The sequence below is a fragment of the Tinamus guttatus genome, unplaced genomic scaffold (assembly GCF_059628265.1).
Source record: "Tinamus guttatus ecotype Peru unplaced genomic scaffold, ASM5962826v1 Tinamus_guttatus_pri_ptg000010l, whole genome shotgun sequence".
In the NCBI taxonomy this organism is placed as follows: Eukaryota; Metazoa; Chordata; class Aves; order Tinamiformes; family Tinamidae; genus Tinamus; species Tinamus guttatus.
In genome coordinates, this window is record NW_028288544.1 from 3,011,093 (window position 1) to 3,031,291 (window position 20,199).

Below are 20,199 nucleotides of genomic sequence, written 5' to 3' on the forward strand. Positions count from 1 at the left end.
TATCAAAGCCAGCTCTTCAGTGGCTCCTCCTGGCATCCTCAGAACACATCCACCATCCTTCTTGGCCACATATATTCACAGCTGTGCCCCAGAGAGTGGTGTTCATCACAGGTGTTTGTCCACAGGTCATGGCTGTGCTCACCCAGGGCATGCTTCTCCTTGAGCCGCAGCTCTGGTGATTCTCTTGCTATTCTCTTGCTGTGCGCTGCACAGAGGGCGCTGAGGTGGCCCTGGGTAAGGAATGGTTTAAATTCTATGCATGCAAACATGCAAACTAGCAAGGCTGAGAGAAAAGAAAATAGTAAGAAAAGATGTTACAGGCATCTTTGTCTGCTGTCTGCAGTCATTTTTTTCCTGCCTTTATCCTCAAAAGCAGTTCGCATCAGAAAGGTCTACAGTTCTTTACAGGCTTTGTCTCATCCCTCATTAAGAAGTGTGACAACAAGGTACAGCACTAAAGATTTGCACACGCTTCAGAATTATTAATATAGTAGTGAACTCTACTCAACAGTTTGCCTCATTACAGGAGCTATAACTTAACCACACACAAACACATTTTAATTTTCAACATAGGAAACTCTATGGGATTAGATTTTTCCACAGACTTATAAAGAAGTCTGTGCATTTTAACCTAGACTTTACCTTTACCTTTACGTACACCTATACATGGAATGACTGCTACTGACACTGCAGAAACTGTAATTTAAGTTTTACAAGGTATATCCTCAATGTCCTCCAAAAGTAAGAAACAGTTCCTGTATTTAACAATAGCAGTGCTCTAATCATTGGACTGTGTTCCTATCACCAGCCTGGGAAAAGAATATGCAGCATTTTATTCCCGTAGCATTTTTTTTTCCTGTAACAAGCAAGGACTGATGGATAGAAAATTTTAGTAAAAATTAGTTCTCTCTTGTTAGATGCAAGAAATAATCTGAAGAAAATAGGAGTCTGCAGATTGGATATGACAAGGTTCCTTTCATATTTTTCATGATTTTTCTTTAAAATATACATATTCTTAAAAATCATGTTGTGAGAGAATATCTAAAATATCCATCCTCCTTATTGTTGAGAGACATCCTTTGGTCTAATTATGGCATAATGTCCAATATAATTGCTCTGTTCCAATCACTGCTCACATCTTCAACTGATAGGTGTGTGAGATAAGATATTTTAATGCAACGGTGTCTGTCATATGAGAGGGAAGCCTGTGGCTGCAGTCACATTAAAAAAAAATGATGGAAGATGATGACTATTTTGAGTACAGAGATTTCCCTCCCACTAGTGAAGTAGTGGCAATTTTAACTAAGTATTGGCACACTTTCAGTCCCATTAGGCATCTTATGTCTCCTTTTAAATTCTGGAGAACAGCACATATTTTGAAGAAGTAAAATGTACAGATATATAACAGAGATGAAAATAAATTTAATAATTCAGTTGGGTGAAAACCTAATTTGTTCAAATGTACATTCAAAGGAGATGTACAAAGTAATGTGCTTTAATGATAGGAAAGTCTAAAGTCTTTATTCCAATTTATACACTGGAAATACTTAAAGATATCATTTTTAAAGTAGTATTCAATATTAAAGTAGCAGTAGTTGAACACCTTTCTGAAACTCCGCTCATATTGAAAAGTAGTATATACCTGTGCATGAATTGGTTTATATATGTGAAGAAATAAAAAAACTAAGCATTTAGGGTCAAATAAGGGTGTTCACACTGACAGGACTTGTGGGCCTGCTTATATGAAGCACACAGAGAAAACGTGACAATTCTACGAATACAAGTTCCACTGAAAACGAGTAGCGTCAATTTTTATAAGCTAACAGCAAGAACAAAAGGACCAAGAGTCTTTAATATGGAAAAGAATCATTTATGCACTTATTTTTGAATATTTTTAAAAGAAATAAAATTTAAAAGAAATAAACTATTCTATATACCTCAGAAATTAATGAAATTTAAAAAAAGGAATAATTCTTCAGTTCAAAAAAAATTATGACAAATCTAATTTCTGAAAAACTCAGTAGATATTCTAGAGAATTATCTTGAATTTGAAAGCAATTCTGAAATGATGCTGAAAGTCACAACATGATTTTATAAATTGTTATCTCCAAGAAAACTAGCTGAATGATGATATTATTTTCTGATTCCATGTTTAAATTCTCTATCTTGTATTTCTTAGAAAGTCTTCTATGGCACAGAAGGACATGCTTAATTAATTGCAAAATAGATTTTTAATAGCTCAGTTTTATAAGAAGTTCAGGCCCTTGAGTATGGAACCAAAATCCTTGCAAAGGGAAAGGGCATTCAAAGGACAATTCAGGCACAATGCAGATAGAACCAGAGATGTCTTTGCAACGTGACTATTCACATCTAAAATTAGACTATATCTGGTTGTAAAATACAGGTGCCAATCATCACCTCTGCAGAGAAGACATAATCACACTCACTTTTTCTTTTTAAATTTCTCTTTCTGATGGTCACAGCTACAGACTTACCTTTTTCAAATCTTCTGCTTTTATTTAAATAGAAAAGATAGGACCAGAGAAATGCCACATGCCATGTGTTTTTTTTTTTTTTTTTTAATAAAAGGGAAAGAGAGAAACAGGGAAGAGAAGAAGGAAAGAAAGAAGCAAGGAAGGAAGGAAGGAAGCAGATTTTAAGATCAGAAGGAAACAATATGATAATTTAGTGTGACTTTCCCCAAAGTACAGGACATGTAAAATCAAGAGGTAATGCTTTCAGAAAAGAAAAAAAAAGTTGTTTTTGCTAAGCATAATTTTTGCACAATAATAGATTTACTTTTTGTTTATTTTATGTACTTGTATCAGGATTTTTCCAAGGTTGTCTGATATTGTTTTAAAGAAAAATATGAGAGGAAGTTAACAAATAATCAAACAAAAAGATTTCTCATTTTGGAATATGCTGACTGTGTATTAGACAGTGTCACTTGATTGCCTATCTCAAAAATGAACTATCCCGTTTTCTACAAGCAATCCACAGGAGAGTATCTTTTTTCAGTGCAAAGCAGAAAAGGCACACTAGTACATCTCTCATGCCAAATACAGAAGACAGGAGATTCCTCTCATTGCTTTGCATGCTCGATATATTTCAAATAATTACAAAAACATACATGGACTTAAAAATATATGTGGTTCTAGAGAAAAATCTGATGTACAGGGCATACAGACATGAAAATCTGTAACTCTGCCAAAAGTCGGTGTCTGAGGAAATGGGATTTATTTGGGCAATGGTTTTGTCTTTTATAACCCTAGAAGTTTCATTTTGCATGGATGTTAAAAATATTCAAGCCTTTTCCTTCTTAATGCTTAGAATGACTTTTTTTGAGTTTTCTTGCAGTTAAAAGAGAAATAATTTCCCTTGAACTTTCTAGGCACCTGCAGTAATAGGCCCATCAGGGAAATTTCAGTACAGTGACATTTTCAAAAACTTATAACCCCTTCCAAACTGAGGTTAGACTTCTCACAGATATTAAATACAACTAAGGAAGTTACAGTCACTCTGATGATGGTATTTTTAGGACAGGTGTCACAAAGCAGTGCTATTACATACAGACTTCTTGCTTCTTCTCTCAGCAGGCATATAAGGAAGTTTGGGCTATGTGAGGCTCTGTGCAAGGGATGAGATTGGGCACAAACAGCTTTGCACAGGCAGCTGTGGAGTTTGTTATTTATGTAGTCAATTATTATTGCAAAGTTGCCTCCCAGGCACTAGGAAGGACCTTTGGGCTGCGTCTCTGTCACAGAACGGGTAGTGGTGGCGGTGAGTGACAGAGCGCACTTTGCTCACGTGAAAGAAATAAGAATAGGTTTTATTGATAATGACAATGGTTTCATGAGATTCTATGGCAAGGCCACCTATCATTTACTGCATGGGATACAGGATATACACAGAATTATCAAGGACACCCTCCCATTGACTCACAAAGTTCAGATTGGACCCCCTTGTTTTCCAAAATGCTTCTGAAAGGAGTCTGGGTACAGCTGGATCCAGTTCTAGTTCCAGACCTGGTCCACAGTTTATGATTGATTTTTTGCACAGTTATATCCATAAAGTTTACAAGTTCAAAAGGAGAGCACGCTATAGTCGCTTATCACAGATCTGTGTGGGAAGGATTTCTCAACCCCAGGGAGTATCCTTGAGAGGCATCCCTGCTCAAGGAGAGATCCTGGCATGCAGCCCACTGCCATGCAAGGAGAGCTCAATGGGCTCTCAGGTTTCCCCCGTATTTATGGGATAAGATGATTGACTTACAGTCATTCTTTCAATTCAGAAATGACTGTTGGCTGGTGCATGCACAATTAGCATTAACTCTCCATCAGAAGGCAGCCATCAGGACTGTTATTGATGGTTAATGTCTGAGTGGGGAAAGAAATCAGGGAGGCAACCACCAGGATCAGATGATGTGGTAGTTAACACCTAAATAGGGTTATGTGTGAAAAGTCCGGGTGAGCTGGGGAAGGAGCACATCACACATCACAGTCTCCCAGAGAAAGGACTGCATGCTATATGACCTTTTTCCAGGATAGTCATATATATTCACTCAGGAGAAAATTGCACGTGGACTAGATCTAGATTCCCTTTATTTTATTTATTTATTTTTATATTTGCCAACTAAGAAAGCAACTAGAGGCTCAAAAACTTGCTACTCTTCATAAGCAACATTTGTATCAGCATGTATACTACCTATCTGTTTACATATACTGTAGTTTTAGACTTTATGCCCACTGACATGCTATGTAAAGTTTAAGAAGACTTGAGTTAATTAAAAAAAGTAGTCAGAGTCTGTTATAATCGTTATGAAATCTTCAAAGTGATGATGCAAAATTTGTCTAAAGAAATCTCAAGAACTGTGCTTATATGAATTTAATTTATAACATTTATTGACAGAAGAGTGGAACAATCTCATTAATATTTGCAAATTTCAATTACAGGGAGGGCATGGGTATGTTAAGTAGGCACATGTTTTCCATTATGACTTGAACAAACATCAATTTATTAATCCGCCATCTAATTTTGAAGAGGGTGAAAGTGTGATATTACTGAGAACAACATATGATAAAGAATTACATCTATTTTTGCATAGAAGTAATGTTGTTATTTTCCTCCTGTGACATTGAAATCCTGTGTCAAACTGTAGGAGGGAAGAAAGATAAGAAAACATAGGTCATTCTTCATCTAAATGAACAACTGAGATCACTTAGCATGATGAAAGGAGGTAATACAATATTTCATTATTCAAGACCTGAATCTGTTGGATAATAATCATATTTTCAGTCCACCAAAAAGGGATATGCATTTTCCAAAGGAAAACAAAATGCAATGAAATGACATTTGGATTTTTTTCCCCAGTAAAGATATATCCCCAGTAGAGAAAATAGGAGAACTAATTAATCAGAATAGTCAGACATGAAGACTCTGTTCTCACAAGAACTCCAACTCTTGAATCAGAATTCTTGAAACAGAGATCTAGATTTCAGAAGACCTAGAGTTTTCCTAATGCAACTTTACATCATATATACATCACACATACTTAAAGATATTAACAGAATTGTTTTGTGGACTCAGGTAAAGGACTATCTGTGAAGCTTTATAATCTTCGTTCTCCTTTTGATTTGCGCTTAAAGATCTCTACAAAGAATCAAGATCATCACGCTAGCCCATCTCCTAACAGTCACTCAAAGTTACTAAAAGTCACCTGTTTGCCAAGGAGCCTCGGGTTTTAGACTGGGGCTAGGATAAAATAAACCCTCTGAAGCAAGGCCTGCAAAAGAGCAGAACTGCTGTATTATGCAACACACATCTAGCACAAAAGCAACCATTCAGTCCCAGAAAGAATAGCTTGCAGATGTCACTGCCAGGCACAGCTTGTTGTCAATCTAAAAATAAGACAGGTTGTCTTAGAGGGAGCAGAAGAAGCAATCTAGCAAACCTTTGCTAACTGGTAAAAGTTTGAATATATTTCCAAGTTAAGCTTTTTCCAGCAGAGAATAGATGAATAGTTGTAAAATATATGTATATATATTTTTCTTCACAGTGCAGATACTCAGCATATTGCAATATTTCATTGCATCAACCATCTTCAGTTTTACTCCACTGTGCTCCAGAAAGCCGAACAGTGAAACACATCTGCTTTGGCATTCTTCATTAGACATGATAAAAACAAGCAGTCAGAACCTTGGATTCATCACCTATCATGGAAGATGTCATTCCGCCTCATCAGGGTGAGCATTGTGCATGGATCGAGACTCACGGTTCCTTGGAGGGGAGATGAATACACGTGGTGGCAGCTGGTAGAACAGGGAATACATCGAGCTCCTCTCTCCTTTCCCTCTGGCACATAAATACCCCCTCCCAAATCAGAACAACAGCTCCACTCAAGCTGATGTGCTGGGAGCTGTTCTAAACTTCTCTAAATTTGACTTCAGCACAATACCTCTAAGGCTATTTACAAGGCAGGATTCAGAGAAACGAAAACCAGAAAGGTGTCATTGCTCCAGGCCTTGCTAAACAGTGAGTAGCCTTTATTCCTGACAGCCCAGCAGAACAGATGGCTAACGGGTTGCAATCCATGCCTGGAAGCAGTGGGGTTTATTTTGTGCCCAAAAGCTGGTTCCAGTCCATGGCTGTATGCCTGCTGCAATCTGCAGTTTGCACAGAATTGTAGGGTGAGGACAAGGTCATAGTAGAGGCTGAGGCATAGGACCTGGTGCAGAAGATTGATGGGCCAAGCTGGGCTGGCCAGGATCACCAGGCTGGATTTTGGAATACGGGAGGCAGCAGCAGAAAAGGGAGAAGCAATGAAACACCAGGTGGGGTGCATAGGAATCGATGTGTTGCAGTACAGGGTAGAGCACAATGAGTAGCAACAAACCCTGGAAAAGTGACATTTAAAGGACATAAACTATTTTCTTAAGGCAAGAAGGGTAGTAATCTTTTTTCTTCTTTGTATAAATGTATGGGATATATTAAGGAATTATGCTGTTCGGTGTAACAGAAACCATAGCTTTCACTTCACCTAATTTGAGGTAATAGGATTCTTTTCTGTATGGGTTTCAAAGTAACTCTACAGTTTTGAATATACAGTTAAATACAAAACCAACAGTGATAAACAATTAATTCAGACACATATTAACATTTGAAATACCTTGGAAGTCAAATAGTTAGTACAAATCAGATACTTACATAATGAAAACTAAAATGATTGCTGGTATATATACATCCAGAGACACTAACCCTACATATTTACAAATCTGAGCCTGAGTATCAGTGTACACTTCACTGAACTGAGCTCAAAATTTTGTATGCAGACTTGAAGATAATTTTTGAAAAGTTTGGCCTTCTGGGGAAGCTTATTTAAAATTCAGAACAATGCCCAGAATACCAAAGTAAGTTCAGCATTCGTGTAATTTTTCAACCTTACCTCCAAGGCCTACAAACTAAAATGCCAGCAGAGTAAAATGCCTTTTAGGAACCTACCGCAGCAAGCAGGTGTATGACAAAGGGATACTTTGAGCTACCCGCAGGCAGCCTCATTTTGAGGGAGCAGTGGGCATGGGCAGGATTGAAAGCTTTTACAGCAATGTGCCATGTGCTTGCAGAAGTAGTCCCATGGGTAGAACACCACTACTACAAGTGAAGCTGTCCTCAGATTTGAGACTGGTTCCTAGTTCCCTGGTTCCTAGCTGAACTATCAGCTCTTTGGTAAGAGTTCCTCTTATCAGGGACTGCATGGCTGAAAGACAGAATCATAGAATCACTACGGTTGGAAAAGACCTTCAAGATCAGCAAATCCAGCCATAAACCCAACACCATCACACCTACTAAACCATGTCCAAAATGCCTCATCCTGGCAAGCCAAATGGAAGAGAGAGCAATAAAGACACAGGCAACCAAGGTGTTGCAGTAGGATATAAAGAACTTCTTAGCATATGAATTACAGTTATAGTTAGCAGACATGCTTCAGCCATGCACCAAAACTCCAGGTCAGCTTTATAGCTATTTATTTAACTAATCCTTTTTAAGTTGCCCTTATAAAGAAGTTATACTCTTTAAAATACAATCATTTATACATATGATTGACCATACAAACTGATAAAATGCATTTATATGTTGTGAAAATTTATGTAATATATATTTAAGAATAAAACAATATATACAGGTATATCATAAATGATTATCCAACACCTTTCTCAGATTTTTTCTCAAGGATTTTTAAGAAATCTATTAATAGGATGCTATGCTTTAATATATTTGTGGAATTGCATATTACACATCATTTTCCAAGCTTGAGGGCTTTTAAGGAACTCAGTGATTACAATTAGTAAGTAAAATAAATTACCTGTAGATCATTCCAAATTCTAAAACAAAACTCAGCTCAAAATCCCAGCATACTTTATTAAGTACTAATTTTCTACAAAAATCTCCACATTTCTTTGGATCAAGATCCTACTGAATATTGAATCTAGTACTTGAAAATTGCCTGTTGATCAAATTCAGATCCAAATTTTGTAGGTTGGGTCCATCAGGTTCTTTATATGTGTGTCTAAGCAATGGTAAAGTCAGAGCCTTTGCTGCTCCCCTGAGAGATATAACCCTAAAAGCATCAGTTTAGAGGCAGAAATGGCAAAAAAAGATTTAGATTTGTTCTCTCTCAATTCCAAATCACCAGGGGTACTAAACTGATGTTATTTGAAGGAGCCCAAAATGAAAGCATCATCTGGAAAATGCACTGGAACCTCGTGACCTTCCCCCTGAGATTCTCATCACACATCTAGGGGTCAGGACATTTGAGAGTAACTACTGTACCACCAGTAATAAACTACTATCTGTCTGCTAGGAAATTGTAATTTGCATATGTAACCACAGAAGGATTAGAGCAAGAAACAGAAACTCTGCTGGGCTTCAAATACAACATTTTAATTTACTCCACCCCAGATTTTAAAACCAACTAATTTTGATATTTTGGGGCTTGTAAAACAGTCATAAAATCCTTGCACTAGCTCTCCAGTAAAGCATGAGGAAAGAGATGATGTGGTGGCTTGTGGATCCTGCAGTAGATGAAAACTGTTACACAATAGTTCTACAAAACAAAATTGAAACCTGTCATAAGAGTCTTTATGAGGAAACATATTTTCCCTACATGACCAATGAAAATATTATTTCTATTACTTAAATAGTCCACTGACATGCAGTTTTTTATTAAGAGTTTATCCAAAAGACTTGTGCAAGAACAGTTTTCACTATTACCTGAGGGTGACAGCATTTTAAAGCTTAAAGGAGTTTGATTTCTGAGACCATGTCTTAAAACGATTGATGTATATTTCTTCTGACACATGGGAGACTGAATATTCTATCAAATAAGGATTTTGCCTGCATTAGTTTTCTCTGGCAAGAGTTAGTAATGAGTCTTTGAGACATTGTGCTTGTATCCTCATTATGTCTAAAGCAGATTTTTCAATACTTTAGAAACTTCTGAAAACAATTGCACTATAAATAGCTAGTGGCTTTCTATAACTGCCATTTCTGGATAAACTGATCTCAGCATTCAATCAGAGATGTAACTATAGCTATTGAAAATTGAGGAAAAACAAGTAGTTACAATTTCCTAAAACATTTAATCGCATTTAAATATCCAGTACTTTCAGAACTGAAAACAGAACTGTTGTGTATATTAGAGTTAGGCAGAATTTACAAACAAATGTTAACCCCCTTAAGTGCTTTTTATAAAAACAATACAACATCCTGCTGAGCTGGAGGTACACCAATTAAATCAGTGGAGCTCATGCTTAAAGAGAAAAAGTGAATAAGCAATGTGCATATACACAGAGCCAACATACTGACCTAAATAACACAAGACTGCATCTGTATCAGTGAATTAAATAGTGTTGGGTCACAGCTCTATGGACCCAGAACTATTTTTTTCTAAAGTTTAAAATGTCGGGGCAGTCCCTGACACTCTTTCTATTCCGGCTGCTTCGTCAGCAGTCTCCCAAGGATTCCATGGACATAGTTAGGCCATTGCTGGAGCCTGGAGACTATTCCCAAGGAGCAGGTTGGCCGCAGCCTTTACTCTGGAACTAAGAGAGTCTAATTGCATGGAAGCAACCAGGGTGTCTAGTTGACTTCAAGGCTGGAGAAAGAGACCATGAATTTTACTCTCGTAAATGCAGGTTCAGGGTAGAAAATGCAACTGTAACAGAAAAAGAAAAAATCACGCTTCTAAAAAACTGCATACTAGGTTCAGCAGTAAACATTCCCAATTAAGCTCTCGTTATTACTGGAATAAAACAGACAAACCCTGACAAACCTGTTGCCTTCAAGACTGTCTCCCTGGGGGATAAACAGCAGTGACTGGCCAGCCTCTGCCTACTACTGCCCCAGGGATTCATCCCACATTGTTGCTCTTTGCCTTCCATATTGATCCAGAGCATTGGTATGGATATGCACCAGAGTCCAGAGGCAAGCTGTCCTGTCCATAAGCAATACTCATTGATACATGTCAAGTCACATAAGGAACATAAACTGACATTCCTGAAATACTAGATGAGATTAATAAGGTGTCTTTCAGATTGGCCACTAAACGTCTTCTAATACATAGGTCCTGAGCCTAAAGCTAGTCTAGTAAGAGGACAAGCACTTCTTAAAGTTATCAAAAGAGGTATTTGATTTCTTACTCATTATTTTCTTTGGTTATGTTGAACTGCCACTTCTGTCCTTCTTTTTGTCTCCATTATCATCTTAAGCCTTCCTCAATGCATGAGCTGTATTCAGGAATAAAATAATAAATGAATAGCCTGCTAATAAGGACATTTCCAAAAATCTCTACTTTACTGCGCTATCCTGTTTGCCTGGATCAACCAGGGAGCAGTTGCAAAGGAACTGCTGGAAAAAGCAGCCACTTAAGTGAAACAACAGCTCCATGTTTTTAGGCAGATCACAGTGGAAGACTGGATTTAATTTTCTAAAGCTATTCAGCTCACCTTTCTGAAACCTCAGTAGTTTGGCTTCATCTTGAGATCAGAAACCACACAATGTATTTAAATAAGGCCTCACAATATCAATTTTAACCAGAATTGTTTGGTATATGCAAATTAGGAGCTCCTAATCCTAGTAGGAATCTTAACTAATTCTCCTCAAATCTTTTCTATCTTTGAGTGAATACTCTAGGGTAGGTGAATAAGCTTATCAGTCATATTTTCTCTTTCAATTATTTATCAAAAAGATTATAACAGATTATTTTAACCAGATTGTACATCATCATTTGGGACTGTTATTTTCCACCTAGCAGACAAATAAAGGCGCATTATTTTACTGTGCTGATATACTCTAGTGCTGATAAACTTTTTCTCTACTGCAAATCTGTTTTACTTTACATTGGATATTAATCCATTTACAAAAGACAGGAATGTGAAATTACAAATAGTGGAGATTTGCTGCCACCTCTGCCATTATTTATATTTCTCTGGCAGTTTCAAGGGTGAAGACATAGCAGTAAATCAACTAAAATAATGTTCACTAAATCCTACTTCTGTCATCATGCCAAAGTTAGCTCCACTCAATCTAGTCAACTGACTTTCCAGCACCAAAAGATCATGTTAAATATGGTATATCTATTTACTCTGTTAAAGAGTTTGTTCCTCTGCTCTACTGTCATTTTCCATTTTCCTAAAGCTTCACACTAAATTCAGTGATAATCTTCCCTTGTTCTTAAATATAAGATTATAGTTGCTTTTTCAAGTCTTAACAGGAAGAACTTATCTATGATTTTAGATGACACTAGCCTGTATCTAGCAAAATATCTTTCAGATATTTTCAGGACTTAATGTAACATTGACTTCTTACACTGACCTGAAATTTCATTTTGTTTTCTCCTTTTACAGAACTCAGTTACTTCATATTTGTGGTTTTGTTGTTGTTGTTTAGGTCTGTTTTTGTTTTGCAGCACCGGATATTATTTATAGCCCTGAGTTTAAAACAGTCTGCAGGAGAACCATTGGACCCTGCTGTTGTACCTTCAGGAAACAGTTTAACGTCTCTCAGTTATTTATTGTGCTGTCATATCTTTCTTCTATACCTTCATGGTCAGAAAAAAAGAACAACAGCAAATCCCTGTGAGGGATGAGGAAATCAGGCAGTAACAAAGTAGGAAATTATTCAGTTTTTGATACTAAATGATATATACTTATGTACATACACACAGATATATGTATATACATAAAAAAGCATATTTTTCCTCTGTCTCTCAAAAAAATCTCATCCTTACATGTTTTGACTTGATGTTGCCATGTATCCACCATTTCCATCCATTTTCCTGTTTCCTTTGGGCTTTTGCCAGACTCACTTTTGTCTGTATTTCTGGCAAAAACCATGACTTCTATGGTAGTATCTGGTACGATAAAAAAATAAAAACAAACCTGTCAATTTGTACAGAATCCAGGATGCAGTGTAATCCATTTCCATTGATGTACACTGCCTTGCCTCCCAAGAGATGCCATTTTTCCAATGCTGTCATCATTGCAGCAATGCCAGGCTGCAAAGGGAGGTTTTGATGGAAGCTCAAAGTGCAGAAACTTTGCATGTGGCTGAACAAGCTTAAAGACCTGTTGTGGAGGACAAATCTCTTATTTCTTGACTCACTTTCCACTAGTCCTGCACAGGATTAACTCTTTAATATATCCTTTATATACTTTTAAAGAAAAATAACACATATAGATTAAAAACTGGCTAATGAAGTCCTTTCATCAAGCATTTTTGTTATCCATAGAGATTTGGAGAGATTTGTCCTTTAGTGTAAAATCCTATTATCACTGAATATATCTGCTATAAAACAACCTAATAGTTTGATGTTTTGTTTATGGTGGTCCTTTAGAGACTTCAGCAACTCTGTGCAGTCGAGATTGTTCAAGCCATTACAATAAGAGACTATATTACAGTGATTTAAATGGTTAAAAGTTCTTTCATCCCCAGAAGAAAAATAGATTGATAGATACCATTTTGTTACATATCAGAGCAAATATGATATTTTAATACCCTCAGACAAAGAGCTATATTTTCTCAAGTGTTGCAAGGAATAAGATGCCTCAGGACTAAAGGTGTCAGTGCATAGAAGGTACAAGAATTACTATTTTCTGCAGCATGAAACATTCTATATCAGCTCAGAAACCCTACAAATATTTGGAGATATTAAGCAGTTTAAACATGAGAGCATCTCTTCAATTTACCTACTTGAAAGATGGCTAGACATTACAAAATTGGTTATTAAGTCTGTGTTATATAATATTAGCTTCCAGTATTATTTCTCGTTTGCTTTTTTGCACTTTATCTGTTTCATCCTTAAATATCTTAGCTAGAAACATTCATTTTGATAAGAAATTCCATTAGAGAGTGTCAGTACCACCCTTTTTTAAATTCTTTTTAAAATAGTTAATGGCTTACACATGAGGTATACAAAATGTAAAAAAGTAAGAAGAAGAAAAAAGAAAAGAAAATTAAAAATTGACCCTTTTTCCCTCTGGAAGTTAAAATTGAAAGATGTCAGATAATGGCAGTACTTTATAACCACTGATTCAAACTCTTGAATAAACTTGGGGAAGTTATTACTCTTCATGGCCATTAATCAGGAAAGCATCTCTGACCAACAAAACTCTCTTAACATTTGATTAGGTCCTTTTGAGGTCAGTACATGCTTAAAGACTAATATTTATTTAAGGGTTTTGCTGATGTGAGTCTTTCCTCAATAAACATTCTATGTGATTATGCTAACAATGCACAGTAATATTTATTTATTTGAGAATAAATTTTGCTCTTACAGGCTTGTAATATCGAAGAGAGATTGAGATGCTAATGCAGTATTTGTGCAACAGCCCAGAAGTACTATTAAGACTATCCACTGCTAGCCTGGGCAAAAGAAATGCAAAAATAGTATAGAAGAATACTATCCTAGTAGCAAACAGTGTTTGGACATTTTCCTTAAAAGATTAGAACTTCTATTCTTGCTTTGGTTTAAATTGCAAAACATTTGCATTCTGAAACTAAACCGAACTAGTCTTCCTTCTATGCCTACCTTTATTTTGTTTAGCCAGGAGCATACTATTTCAGCCTGTGTGCTTTTGTTGGGAAGACCACATTTTGCAGGAAAAGGTCCTGGCTTGAGTAAGAGAAAATGAAACACATACATAATAAAATGAAGCACTTTTGAGATTAGACACAGGCCGATAATTGATATTTTAAGTTTTTGTGTGACATTCTTTCCTTGTTGCACTGCATTTAGATATTGCATGGCTCTCCAGACATGAGATGCATAATTTTACATGCCATCTGCTTTACATGCCAGGTTCCATATGTACAATGTATAATCTAAAACCAATATTTTGATTGATTGAGCCTCCAATGGAGGCTTTTGTTCTCAAATTGTTTGATAGAAGACTATATTCCTAAATATATCTGGTATAGGTGTTTAGGGAATAACAAAAAAAAATCTATTTTGAAAAAACATATATATAAATTAAAAGTTTAATAATCCAAACCAATAACCACTCACCATCTCTCACTTAACAACCATGGCAACACATGTTTCAAAGTCATGCAATGAATGGCAAATTTACTATAGCCTTGAAAACAAGACATCTGAATTAAGGTGAATCACCTTAATTTTTTAAAAACATTTTTACACAAAACAAGGTATTTGCAAAGATACTAAAACTGGTGAAGGATATTCAGAGTCATCTATTGGACATTCATTCATTATCTGTCTCCCTTTAACCCTGACATACATCTAAGTATTTATAGACACAAATCTCATAGTTGCAGGTAAACCTAAATCTACTGTCTACTTTGGAGACATCATCCACATATCTGGCTATATTTCCACATACATGTATGAGGAGGAGCTATTCCACTGTCAAACTGAATATAGAATATAGAATTTCACAAAAATAACTCTCAGGACAAATCTGTGTCCTGAGACACAGGACACAGGACAAATATATGTCCTTATTTTTAGTCCTGATGATTCTCCTTATCCAAGTAAACAAACAGGACTGAACGTTGCTTTGAACCTCAAAAAAAGCAACCTCAAACTCTTGGCATGGAAATAATCAACACATTCTTCACATTTGACTTGAAAGTATCTCCATTAAAAAGTAGATTGCTGGTATCATAATGAGTAGGAAAGAGAAGATAGAGTGGAGGAGAGGGGAAGCAACAAACAGCTCAAAGAAAATTTTTCTCCATTCAATGTCTCCTAAAATAAGTATCCTCCTCCTTTATATATGTACAAATATTTGAATTCATGGGAAAATTAGTAAGGTTCTTTAAAGGAGGTGTCTATCTATGTGCAATTGCAAGGGAAAAAGAAAGAGATAAGCAGTGAAGCTTTTGCCTGTTCTAAAGGTTTCTCCCCCCACAAACCTTCTCCTTTGTAATATGAACAGTTTAATCTGTCCTCAAATACATATTAGTGGCGCATTCAATTCAATTCAGTGACAAGTCTGCCAGATGCCTACACATGAAACTGAGAGAAGTAGCACCTAAAACTTTTCTTATATATACTTGCCTATTGACATACATTTTTTTCTGAGAAAATTAACATTATTATTATAAGAACACAGAAAAAATATTTTTTCTATCAAGCATTTTATCATATATTAATATTGATGCAGAGTATTGGCATAATTCTGATACTTGTCAAGTTGTAGAGTGCATGTAAGATTTTGGGGTTCCTTCAACATTCCACTTTGAAAAAGGAGTAAAATAAAATAAAATATTCACACTTCCTTTTTTAAGACACTCTACACAATTGAAAGTGATTAGTCAAGTTATAGAAATAAAACTATCTCTTCCCATTTGAATATCTATATTTTTTATTTGGAATTTCATTATATATTTGACTGCTCCCAATCTAAATATTGCATTGTACATAGGATATTCTGCGAATTAGAACTTCCATTTGCTAATGGATTTTTTTTTTGCATAAAATCTTCTTTTTAGTCCATATGAATATGGGCATTTTAATTATTAATTAGAAGCATGCTTTCTTATTTGAATCTGTCCTGTGAGGGAGTTCTTAAAACCTGAATAAGAAATTTAAGTACATTTAGCTTTTCTTTCTCCCTAGGGGGAGGCTGTTCATGAGTTAAATGCTTATGCAACACCTTTCCTTGTGGACTGTACTACATTCATCTTGTTACTCACTAAGTGAACCTTTCTGGGCCTGATCCATAGACCACTGAAGTGGATGAGGGCACCATTCACTTCTCTCAGTGGGCTTTGGACCTAGGCTCTCTCTGTTTCTAACTTCATAGCAAGAAATAAAATATATACATGCAGTACCAGAAAGCGTAAGATACCATTCCAACTTTATTTTTTGGTTAATGATACCTACAGGTCAAATAACAGGCTTCAGCTCATTTTGATATCAAACATTTCAAAAAATCATCCTGATTTGTCTTCATTGCTAAGTTAGAATGAAAAGCTAGAAGATATCTCTTGCACAATGCAGCTAAATCTTATTGGTTAAAAAGAAAAGCCATTAAAAAAAAAAGAGTTACTTTCACTCATCCCTGCCACTTTGCCTTCTCCCAGCCTTCTTCCTAGTCCCTGTCTTTTGAAAAAAAAAAAAAAAAAAAAGTTCCACAATGTCCTGAGCCTTTTTTTCCCTGAAACCAATATGAGTTTTCCTTTACTTCAACAGGGGAATGAGGATGCCACATACACTAAGAAAAAGATATCATTGTCTAAGTGCTGCCTCCAAAACTGCAGAAAATATTCAAATCATTTAGCAAAATCCATTGCAGGATTTTTTTAAGTGTTTCCCACAAATCACGCCTGGCATCCTAGGAGCACAGAAAGCCCCTTGCCCTCGTGTCTCTGACATTGGGCAGCCCGGGTTGATCACGGCCCCGGGAGGAGTTCACCCAGCGCAAACCGCTAGCCCGGTAGAGGCGCGCACTGATTCGAGGGCAAACATTTCGCGAAGATTAAGCACTCGCTGAGGGATGAGCACTCTACAGCCGAAGCGCACGGCGGAGAGCAGCTGCGACAGGGACGGGGACAGGATAGGGACGGGACGGGGACAGGGACGGGGATGGGAACGGGAATGGGGATGGGGACAGAGTCGGGATGGGGACAGGGATGGGATGTGGACGGGTCAGAGCAGCGCGGGCTCCGTCGCCCCCCGCCAGTCCCGCAGGAATGCGAGGGGCCACCCGCCCTCCTCCCGCTCAGCACCTGGCGCTGCCCTGCGCAGGTGAGGTGCCCGCCGCGGCCGCCGCGCTGCGCTCCGCACCGCCAGCGCCCAAACCGGGCACGGGGGGCAGCCCGTGGGGCACCCGAGGCGGCTCCGCGCCCCGCGCAGCCCCGTACTCACCGCGCAGCGGCGGGCGGAGCGCGCCCGCCCCCGCCGCTGCCCGCGGCCGCGCAGAACGCGTCCCCTCGGCGCCGCAGCCCGCCGGGGGCAGCGGGCGCGCAGCTCGAGCCCTTGTGCGGAGCGCCGGGCGAGCCTCGCATCCTCGGCGCCTCCTCGCTCGGGCTCCTGTCACCTCCCCTCCGCTGAGCGCCCCCTCCCCCGGCGCCGCCGTTATAAAACCATCCCCGAGCCGCGAGAGCGCGGCGCGGGCAGCCGTCCTGCTCCTCGGCGCGACTCACCGGGCATCCTGCGCAGCAGCGGGAGGCAGGAGGCAGGCAGGGAGGCAGGAGGGATGCAGGGAGGCAGGGATGGAGGGAAGGAGGGAGGCGGATCGCGGCGGGCTGGGCTTTGCTGCTCGCAGCCCGGGCAGAGCGAAGCGCTGAGTGCCTGTGTGTGTGTGTGTGTGCGCGTCTGTGTGCGCGTGTGTGCGCGCTGCTGCGCGCAGGCGGGAGGGACGCGGGGGGAGCGCGGTTCAGGGGGCGCAGCCCGCGCAGCGCAGCACGGCCAGGTGCGGCCCAGCCGCTCCCGCCGCCCCGGCCGCGGCTCCCGCGCCCCCCCGCGCCCCGCCGCGGAAGGAGCTGCCGGGGAAGGGGCTGGGGGAGCTGCGCACCCTCCTCCCCGAGGTGGCACCCCGCGGGGGGGATAAAATAATAAATAATTAAATAAAAATAATAGAGGATAAAATCACAAATAATAATAATCCCCCAAGCCCACCCCGCCCCCAATAAAAAAGCGCATTCCCAAAAACTCTGCCTTTACTTCCCGCCTTCAGCCCCCCTCCCCAGCGCGGGCGGGCTCCGCGCTGCCCCCCACACCCTCTCCCGCCGCGGCGGCGCTGAGCGCGGCGCTCCCCGCGCTGCGGGCTCGGCCGTGGCGGGCCCGGGAGCCGGGAGAAGGAGCCGGGCGGCGGGAGACAGTCGGGCAGAGCCGCCCCCGGCCCCCCGGGCTCTGCCGGCGGAGCGAGGGGCTCCCGCTCGCCTTAGGGCGGCAGCGGCGCCCCACGCCTGCCCGCAAAGCGGCTCGACTCCCTCCCAGCTCGCCTGCCCCCTAAGCGGAGCGACCCGCATGATGGGGCAGCGCATCAGTACTGCCTTTTTTTTTTTTTTTTTTAGGAGGGGGAGGGGAGAGCAAGCGGAATGCAGGGCATAATTATAAAAATCGCAGGGAGAGAAAAAAAATAGCATCCCGCTCCCTCCGCCGCCCGCAAAAAAAAGCCCATTCTCATGAGAGAAATCAAAAATAGCCACCACAGCATCGAAAGTTGCTCGCTTTGTGCTTTGCACTATAACGGCGCCGCCGCAGCGCCGGCCTCTCCCTGCAGCGCAGCCAATAACCGCGCAATGAGGGAGAGCGGGAGCGACGGAGTTTTCGGGTGTGTGCGTGTGTGTTTTATCTCTCCGACTGGAGTTCTTCCTTCCCACCCCTCCAACTAAATAAATAAATAAATAGATAAATAAATAATACAAGGCTTGCTGGAGCGCTGACTCCAGGCGGTGCCTCCCGCGCTCGCCTCCGGCGGATGCTCCCCGGCGCTGCTGCTGGGTTTCTGGGAAAAGATTTTTTAAAAAAATCTTAACTTTCAAAATCTAACTTTTATTTGCCAACAGCTTATGGTCCGATTTAAAAAAAAATGCAGTTAAATGTACTGAGAAGATAGGGTGGCTCTTTGCCAAATCCGTGATCCATTAACCTTTCTAGCTCATTGTTGGCAGGCAACAATAGTGCACAATCAAATTCTTATATTTTAAAGACAAATCGTTTTCTTTTCATACTAAACTTCACTCTCCCATATTGCAATACAGAGGATGCCCTTTAACAATAGAAGTAGTAAGAGAGAAATACTGTGTTTTTCTGATCATTTTTACGGATAAAAATTTATTCAAGACTTAGCATAATATGATGCTCCAAGGTGGACAGCTGCATAGGAAAAACAAACAAACAAACAAACAAGCAAACAAAACAAAAAATAACACTTTTCTTTGAGCAAGTATTTTGAATGATTGTACTTTGGCCAATTAATATGTATTTTGACTATATGCCATTTAACATTTTAGTTACAGTTCTTTTACAGAGAGAAGCCAAGTTGAGGCCAAGACAATAAGAAATAGAGTCTGAAAACAGAACACATACAGCTAGAATATTTTGAATATCTATGCTAATATTTAAAATTTATATACGTTTATGTTCATATCCAAATAGTTTTCTTGAAGATGTGTATACGTATATAAATAATGCGCATTTTGCAAACTATGTATAAATATGTACACCCATTATATGAAGGGAAATCTGATTTTTTTTTCTTTTTTTAAGAGTGAAGAAAAGAGGTGAACATAAAAATACAATTCCCACTGCCCTCCTGAAAACTGTAAAAAGGTGCTATAGATCGGAAGAGTTCTATATCACTGACACAGAAAGAAAATGCCAGTTATACTGTGCACCTTATTTTTAACACAGACATCTAAGTTAATAGAAACACATCTGTAGAAAAATAGAAATACAATGTTTGCTAGTTTATTTATTTATTTACTGATATTAGACCCTTTTCCTAATTGTCATGTGCTGAAAGTCTTGTTTTAGAAAGTCTGCATTCAGAGAAGTAAAATCTGTCCCTGTCAAATGGAGCTGTCTGGCCTGATATTGGAGGATGTTATATGTAAGCACAAGGAAAACTGATCCTAAGAGGATCTGGGGATAAGAAGTGAGAAAGAGGATATGTTCAGGAAGCAGAACTCTTCCAGTAGACTGGGTAAAGACACAGAAAGAAAGAACCTAGT

The 20,199-nt window shown here is 39.2% G+C and overlaps 1 protein-coding gene across 2 annotated transcripts in view; it reads right to left on the reverse strand.

The window, feature by feature from the left end:
* The window catches only part of HS3ST5 (heparan sulfate-glucosamine 3-sulfotransferase 5), a 186,623-nt gene extending 168,827 nt beyond the window's left edge, over window positions 1-17,796 (reverse strand). The window contains exon 1 of one of the 2 annotated variants that reach the window (XM_088522727.1): window positions 17,665-17,796. The gene's annotated coding sequence lies outside the window, so the exon portion shown is untranslated. Of the gene's footprint in view, window positions 1-17,386; window positions 17,462-17,664 lie in introns of those variants that run through there. The other variant, XM_088522720.1, reaches the window with a different exon arrangement.
* Window positions 17,797-20,199: the final 2,403 nt, after the last annotated feature.